Source organism: Sorex fumeus, unplaced genomic scaffold, assembly GCF_029834395.1.
Source record: "Sorex fumeus unplaced genomic scaffold, SorFum_2.1 ptg000098l, whole genome shotgun sequence".
Lineage (NCBI taxonomy): Eukaryota > Metazoa > Chordata > Mammalia > Eulipotyphla > Soricidae > Sorex > Sorex fumeus.
In genome coordinates, this window is record NW_026606155.1 from 26,536,446 (window position 1) to 26,544,917 (window position 8,472).

Below are 8,472 nucleotides of genomic sequence, written 5' to 3' on the forward strand. Positions count from 1 at the left end.
AGAAGTCACCATTTTGCCCCCATCCCCAGATCAAGACCCCTAGTGGCTGCATGATACTGCAGATCTCACACAGCATACATTGACATCCCAACTCTAGTCACCTAGCCATCCAACAACACACAAAACCCCTCCAGACTGCAAAAGTTACAATAGGAGAGCAACGCAGAACCTCATCACACTTAATAAGCGAAGGTGGTAGCCCTGAAGACTCAAATGCTAAAACCAGCTATATACCCTCTCTAATAATGACTTTAGAAAGGAAATAATGGATTGTTTAAAGAGTTCAAAGAAACAATATAGGGGCCAGAGAAGTAGTACAGCAGGTAAGGCCTTGCACTCAAACGACTTGGGTTCAACACCAGGCATCCTATATGGTCCCCAAGCACCACCAGCACTAATTCTTGAGTGCAGAGCAAGGAGTAACCCCCGAGCATAGCTGGGTGTGAGAAATAAAAAGAAAGAAAGTAAGAGAGAGAGAGAGAGAGAGAAAGAAAGAAAGAAAGAAAGAAAGAAAGAAAGAAAGAAAGAAAGAAAGAAGAAAGAAAGAAACAATATAATGGACAGTCAGGAAAGCACAACAGAAAATGAAAGCAGGGGTCAGAAAACTACTAGCAGAAATGAAAGAACTAAAGAATTTGGTGAGTGAAATAAAAAAAAAAAAACTTGCTGGAAGGCCTTAGCATCAGAGTAACAGTAGCTGAGGACAAAATCAGTGGACTCCAAGATGATATACATCAAACCTTCAAACAGCAGCAGAAGATGGAAAAACCCTTAGAATAAATGAACAGCACACAGAGAACTCTGGGATGAATTCAAGAGGAACAACATGAGACTCATCAGGCTTCCAAAAGGCCAGGAATACTATTCCTGTGAAGAAGCAATAGTCAAATCATCATTGAAAAGTTTTCAGAGTTGAAGAGCGCATACAAGGTTCAAGAGTTCCAAAGGATATTGGGTGAAAGAAACTAAAAAAAAAAAAAAGATGCCAAGGTACATTCTAGTCAGAATGTTGGAAGACAGGATACTGAAAGCAGAAAGATCAATGAAGGAAATTATATTCAAAGGAGTGTCCTTAAAATTTACAGCAGAAGAAAGTAGATTATAGACTGAACATGATTTCCACTCAATGCCTCTTTTGCAAACCACAGCACCCAAAAGGAGAGAGAGAACAAAAGGGAATGCCCTGCCACAGAGGCAGGGTGGGATGGGGGATGGGGGGTGGGAGGGATACTGGGATCAGTGGTGGTGGAGAATGGGCACTGGTGGAGGTATGAGTACTTAATCATTGTATAACTGAAACCCAAGCACAAAAATTTGTAAGTCTACAACTGTACCTCATGGTGTTTCACTAATAACAATTTAAAAAACAAACAAACAAAAAAATACTTATGACCTTCAATAATCTATTATAAGAACCAAACAAAAGTTGAAATAAACTCTGTAAAAAAGAAAAAAAATATTTACAGCAGAAGACCAAAACACAAAATAGCTGTAGGACTCCTGTCTTGCACACGGCTGACCTGGGTTGGATCCCTGCATCTCTTTTGGTCCTCTGAGCATGCTAGGAGTGATTCTTGAGTGCAGAGACAGGAATAACCCCTGAGCACTGCCAGGTGTGGCCCAAAACAAACAAAAAAACCAATAACACAAAGATTTACAGCAGAGGAGACTAGAGCCATAGTACATGGGGTAGGTCACTTGTCTTGCACACAGAAGACCCAGGTTTGATCCCCAGCACCCCCATATGGTCCCTTGGGTGCCACCAGGAATGACTTCTGAGAAGAACCAGGAGTAAACCCTGAGCACCACTAGGTGTGGTCCAAAAAACAAACATATGAAAAACCAAAACAAGATTTACAGCAGGTTTATCAAACAGTACCTTGCAGGCGTGAAGACAATGCTGGGATATAGTAAAAAGAAAACAAAACAAAACAAAAAAATTCATTGAAATGAATGCCTCACCAATAATACTTTACCCAGCTAGACTTTCATTAAGATTTGAAGGAACAATACATAATTTCAAGAATAAATGACAGCATAGAACTTCATAGACTCAAAACCAACTTTATAAAAAAAAAACTGAAGGAGCAACATTTAAGACAATAAAAATCTCACAAATATGCCAAACTTCTACAGAAAGGTGGCACAAAATTCCATAAATTCCATGATAATAATCTTACTTAATATCAACAGCTAAATGTACCAATTAAGAAAGAGATTGACAGAATGGATTAGAAAATTGAATCCAACATATATCCACAAGAAATACATTTGAACAGTACAGGCAACCATAGACTCAAAGTCAAAGGTCGGAAGACATTATTTCAAGCAAACAATTCCCACAAAAGGCTGGGCTGACTATACTTGCATCAGACAACATCAACTTCAGGAATATGAAAGTTAAAAGAGACAGAAAAGTTCGTTTGTTAATGATCAAGGGACTTTGTACATCCTAAACATAAATGAACCTAACAAGGGACTAGCAAAATACTTAAAAGAACTGCTAAAAAGACTTGAAAGAAGACAGTGATAGCAACACAGTAATAGTTGGAAACTTCAGCATCACTCTGTCACCTCTGGATAGATCAACAAGACTAAAACTCAGCAAGAAAATACTGGTTTTGAAAGAAGAAATGGGCAACAGGGGTTTAATATATATATGTTTAATATATATATGCATGCACACACATATATATGTGCATACACACAGATATATATATATATATATAAAACTTTTTATCCCCCCCAAAGCCAAATATGCATTTTTCTCCAATGGACATGGAACCTTCTTCAACATAGACCACATCACATGCTGGGCCATCAAAGCATCAAAGCATACGTTTGTAAAATCAAAAGGATAGAAATTGTATCAACTATCTTCTCGGACCATGATGCACTGAAAATAGAAGTTAATCACCAACATAAATAAACAACTCAAATCTCTGGAAATTATAAAGCTCACTATTGAACAACCAATGGGTAAGAGAGGAAATCAAAAGATTCCTGGAAACAAATGAGAATGAAGACACGAGCCATCAGAACATGTGGGACACAGCAAAAGTAGTGTTAAGAGGAATGTTCATTGGTATGCAAGCATTCATCAGGAAGCAAGAAAGGGCCCACATAAATAACCTAACTGCATAGTATAAGAAACTGAAAAACAACCAACAAAAGGAGCCCTAAGCAGTCAGGAGGAAGGAATTCATAAAAGTTAGAGCAGAAATTAGTGAATTGTAATCTTAAAAAGATAATACAAAAGATTAATGAAGAAACCAAGAGCTAGTTCTTTGAAAAATACACACTAGATCAATAAATCGCCAACAAGACTCATAGAGAGGGAGAGAACCCGAATTAACTGAATCAGAAATAAAAGCGGAGATGTCACAACAGATACCACAGAAATTCAAAGTCATCAGAGATTACTTCAAAAGTCTCTGTCACAAAATGAGAGCACCTAGAAAAAAAAGAATAAATTCTTGAACATCTATAATACCTCCAAAGCTAAACCAAGAAGATATGTAACACTTGAAGAGACTTAAAATGATTAAGGAAATCAAAATGGTAATCAGAAGTCACCCCAAAAACAAAATCTCAGGCCCAAATGGATTCACTAGTAAGTCCTTTTAAACCTTTAAAGGCACTGGAAAGATAACACAGCAATAAGGTGCTAGCCTTGCAATCAGCCGACTCAGGTTCGATCCCCAGCACCACATATGATCCCCCAAGCACTGCCAGTGGTTTTTCAGTGCAGAGCCAGGTGTGGCCCAAAAGCAAAAAATAAAATCACAAAAGTCTTTAAAGAAAAGCTACTACCAATCCTTCTCAGGTCAAGAAATCAAAGAAACAGAAGTATTCCCAAACAGTTTCTATGAAGAAAATATTACCCAAAAGCAGAGACAGACCAAAAAAAGCATTACAGACCAATATCCCACATTGATATAGATGCAAAATTCTCAACAAAATATTGTCACTGTCACTGTCCTCCCGTTGTTTATCAATTTGCTCGAACAGGCCCAGTAACGTCTCCGTTGTGACACTTGTTACTGTGTTTTGGCATATTGAATACGTCACAGGTAGCTTGCCAGGCTTTGCACTGCACATGAAATACTCTCGGTAGCTTGCCAGGCTCTCCGAGAGGGGAAGAGAAATCGAACCTGGGTTGGCCGTGTCAGCCACATGCAAGGCAAATGCCCTACCTGCTGTGCTATCACTCCAGCCCAACAAAATATTAGCAAATCTAATCCAGCAATTCATCAAAAAGATCTTAAAGCAGGCTGTAGCAGTTAGGGCAGTTGGGTGTTTGCCTTGCTTATGCACAACCTGAATTTGATCCCTGGCATCCCATAGGGTCGCCCAAGTCCACAAGGAATGATCCCTGAGTGCAGAGCCAAGAGTAAGCCCTAAGCAATACCAGGTGTGCCCCCAAAACAAATAAAAAAGATTATACACTATGACCAAGTGGCATTATTTCAGGGATACAAGGATGGTTTAACAGTCATAAGTCAACCAACATAATACACCATATCAATACAAGAAAAAATAAAAATCATATGATCATATCAATAGATGCATAGAAAGCATTTGACAAGATCCAGCACCCATTCATGATTAAAAATAAAAACAATATAATGGGAATTAGAGGAACTTTCCTCAGCATAGTTAAAACCATTTACCACAAGCCCACAGTGAACATCATACTCAATGAAGAAAAACTAAAAGCCCTACAGTTAAGATCAGGTACAAGATAAGGTATAAGATTTTTTTGTACAACTGTGTCAGGGGCAAAGGACAGGATATAGAAAGGACCAATATGACAATAATAGCTAGAACTTATCATTCTGGAAAACAACTGAGTGTTGAAAGTAGATAAAGGGGTATACACAATAACTTTTCAGTATCTGTATTGCAAACCATAATGCCCAAAAGGAAAGAGACATACAAATAAGAATTCATCAGAATACAAGTAACAAGTCGCACATTAAGTAGATGAGAACTTCCACATGAGAAGGAAAAGGAGACTGGGGAACAGAGAAGACATATGTCAGCTAAGAGAGGGGAGGACCACATAAACATGGGTACACAAGTGTCCTCAGCAGCATTATCCATATGCCCAGAGAGGGAATAACCCAGACCAGCAGCCAGAGCACTGAATAATAAAACGCGGTCTAGTCAGATGTTGAAGGACAAACTGACCATGAGCAGGAAGGAACTAATGATTCATGCTACAGTTTGAATGAACTTTGAAAGCATCAGACTGTGAGGATGAGATGCCTAGAACAGGCAGATAGAGGCATACAGAGAGGAGACCAGGGAGTGAAGATGGCGAGAGACCATTCACCAGTGAGAAGGTTTCTTTGGGGGGGAAATCATAAAAATATCCCAGATGACATGATGGTTGCTCATTTCATAAATACACCACAGAACATTGAACTTTACCTTTTTGGGGGGGTGGGGGCGTGTGGGGAGGCACACCAGGTGATGCACAGGGGTTACTTCTGGTTCTGCACTCAGGAATTTACTCCTGGTGGTTCTCAGAGGGGCCACATGAGATGCTTGGAATAAGCCCAGGTCAGCTGCATGCAAGGCAAATGCCTAACCCACTGTACTATCTCTCGGGCTCCAAATTGTACTCTGTAAATGGGGAGCTTTTGTGGTCTTATGAATGTTATCTCAAGAAAGACTCTAGAAGAAAAATAGAGGGGGAGAAGTGTCAGCTGTTGCCCTGGGTTTCTTCCTCTCCATGCTTCTGGTTTCGATCGGGAACTGGGTGAGGTTCACCTACTTTAACCCTGCCCTGAACCATTCTTCTCAAAGCCCTTACAGCTTGGAAAGCCGGCGCTGGCCCAGGACGCCTGGACCAGCCTCTAAGCTGAGTCCTGGCAAGGGCTGATATGGGTGGGCTGCCACGCTGCAGGTGTTGCTCGAGTGCAAATTGGAGAGACATGTGGCCCTGGAACTTCTGTTCATTAACCCTACATTTAGTCTCAGTGAAGTGTAACTCTCTAAGCCTTATCTGTCTTGCCTGGCCTGCCTCTGTTAGCCATGTGACTTCGAAACACCACTTCCCCTCCCTGCACCCTCATTTTTCATCCGGGAAGTGTGCAGAAAGGAAGCTTGGAGTGAGTGCAGGATGTGTGAACACCTCGTTCTGCTACAGTGAATGCCTGGGAGTTGTCTCTGAATCTGCTTCCCCAAACTTAACCCACATCTCCAAACACAGTCAAAAATTGCCTTTACAGCCCTGAAGTTAGCAAAATGGGTGGAAAAGTCCAGACTGGTAGTAGATAAAGGTATAGTCTTTTTTTTTTTTTTTTTTGCTTTTTTCGGGTCACACCCGGCTATGCTCAGGGGTTACTCCTGGTTTTGCACTCAGGAATTACTCCTGGCGGTGCTCAGGGGACCATATGGAATGCTGGGAATCGAACCTGGGTCGACCACATGCAAGGCAAACACCCTACCCGCTGTGCTATCATTCCAGCCCCCTAAAGGCATAATCTTAAGACTCCTAGGACCAGGGCCGGAGCAATAGTCCAGCCAGGAAGGCATTTGCTTTGCATACAGCTGGCCCAGGTTTGATCCCCAAGCACACCTGATGCCCCAAGCACCACCAGGAGTAATTCTTTTTTTTTAGTTTGTTTTTTTATTTTTGGGTCACACCCGGCGATGCACAGGAGTTACTTCTGGTTCATGCACTCAGGAATCACTCCTGGCTGTGCTCGGGAGAACCATATGGGATGCTGGGAATCGAACCTGGGTCAGCCGCGTGCAAGGCAAATGCCCTCCCCGCTGTGCTATTGCTCCAGCCCCAGCCAGGAGTAATTCTTGAGTGCAGAGCCGAGAAGACTCCTGAGCATCGCTGCATGTGATCCAAAAAGCCAAAAAGTAAAAAAAAAAAAAAAAAAGACTCCTAGGACCCAGGCAAGTTGGGTGCCAGAAACACAAGATGAGATGGATAGAAAGGGGTTGGGGAGGGGGTCAGGTATTTTGGGTACTAGTCACAAAAATGCAAACTGGCAGCATCCCCCAAAGGGAAGGTGGTGTGGTCTTGTCCTGAGATCTGGGACTCACTCTCTCCTCTTCCACATCATTTTCAGTCCGTGGACTTCTGTGACAGGGCCTAGAAAAATCCCTGCCCCTGCTGACCAGAGGAGAGAAATCTTCAGGTTCACTGTAGAAACAGCAGGCATGGCTGGGGGTCAGCCAGTGCAGTGGCTACCACCAGCTGGGGGGTGGCGGGTAGAGAGGAGAGTGGGCAGCCCACTTCCCACCAGGAATCCCACTGCTTTAAGGCCGGAGTCTCTGCTGCCCATTAGGAGACTTCGTCATGAAATGCATTCCCAACAGCATGGAGCAGCAATGGTGGCTAACCCGTAGCCAGCAGAATGTTCGGGAACAGAGTGGCGAGTTCCCAGCACTCTGCCCTTGTGTCTGCTCTGCCTGGGACTGGCTTTCCCTGAGGTAGCAAGGGAGCCAGCATGGCAAAGGAGGGTGCTCCAGCCCGGGAGAGGGTCAGAGCAGCTCCACGGGAGGAGACCTGAGGCTATTTCCGCCTGGACCACTGCAGCCAGAACCTTGCAGACCACAGCCCCTGAGGCCACAACAGCATGAGGCCTACACTGGGCTCACACACCCGAAAAGCACCGTCTACCTCAAGGCCACAGAGGACGAAAGTTCTCCCAGCCTTCTTCACGCAGCTTGTGGCAAAATGAAGACCAGGTACTAGGTAGGTTGCTTTTTTTTTTGTTGTTATGTGTTTGTTTGTTTAGGCCACACATGCCACAGTGCTCAGGGTTCACTCCTAGTGAGGCTTGAGGGACCATATGTGGTGCCAGAGATTGAACCCAGGTTGACTGTGTGCAAGGCAAATGCCCTACTCGCTGTACTACGACTCTGGCCCTAGACTGCTTTTAAATAAATAATGGAATAGAAGAGCTTATTGCTGGCGGGCGGTAGAGTCTTGAAGGGAATCTCCAGGCTGGTGAGATGGCTCAATGGGCAGATCACATGCTTTGTATGCAGGAGGGCTGGGGTCAATCCCCAGTACTGCATGTTTTCCCTGAGCACAGAACCAGGAGTAATTTGGGGGGCTACCAGGTGTGCTCGCTTCCCCTCGAAAAAAGAATCACGGGCACTGATCTCTGAGTGGGTGGGGCCTAGGCTACCAGTGGTCTATGGGAACTGGTAGAAATGAGAACATTCAGCGAGCTGGTGAGGAAAGGGCTGGCCCAGGGATGGGCTCATCCTGTCTTCTTTCTCCTGTATGTAATTTCCTGAGCAGCCCTGGCTCCCTCCACACGCTCTGCCCAGCCCTGTTCCCAGGCTGAAACAAACAGACAAGCTGAGGCTGGTAATTGTGTTAGCGCCATTTCCTCCTGGCCCGCCTTCCCCGTAATCTCATTTCTAAGGGAGGAGGAATGGCACAGCCCTGGTTCAGGAAGAAACACACGCTCTCGTGTCTGTTGGGCCCACTAA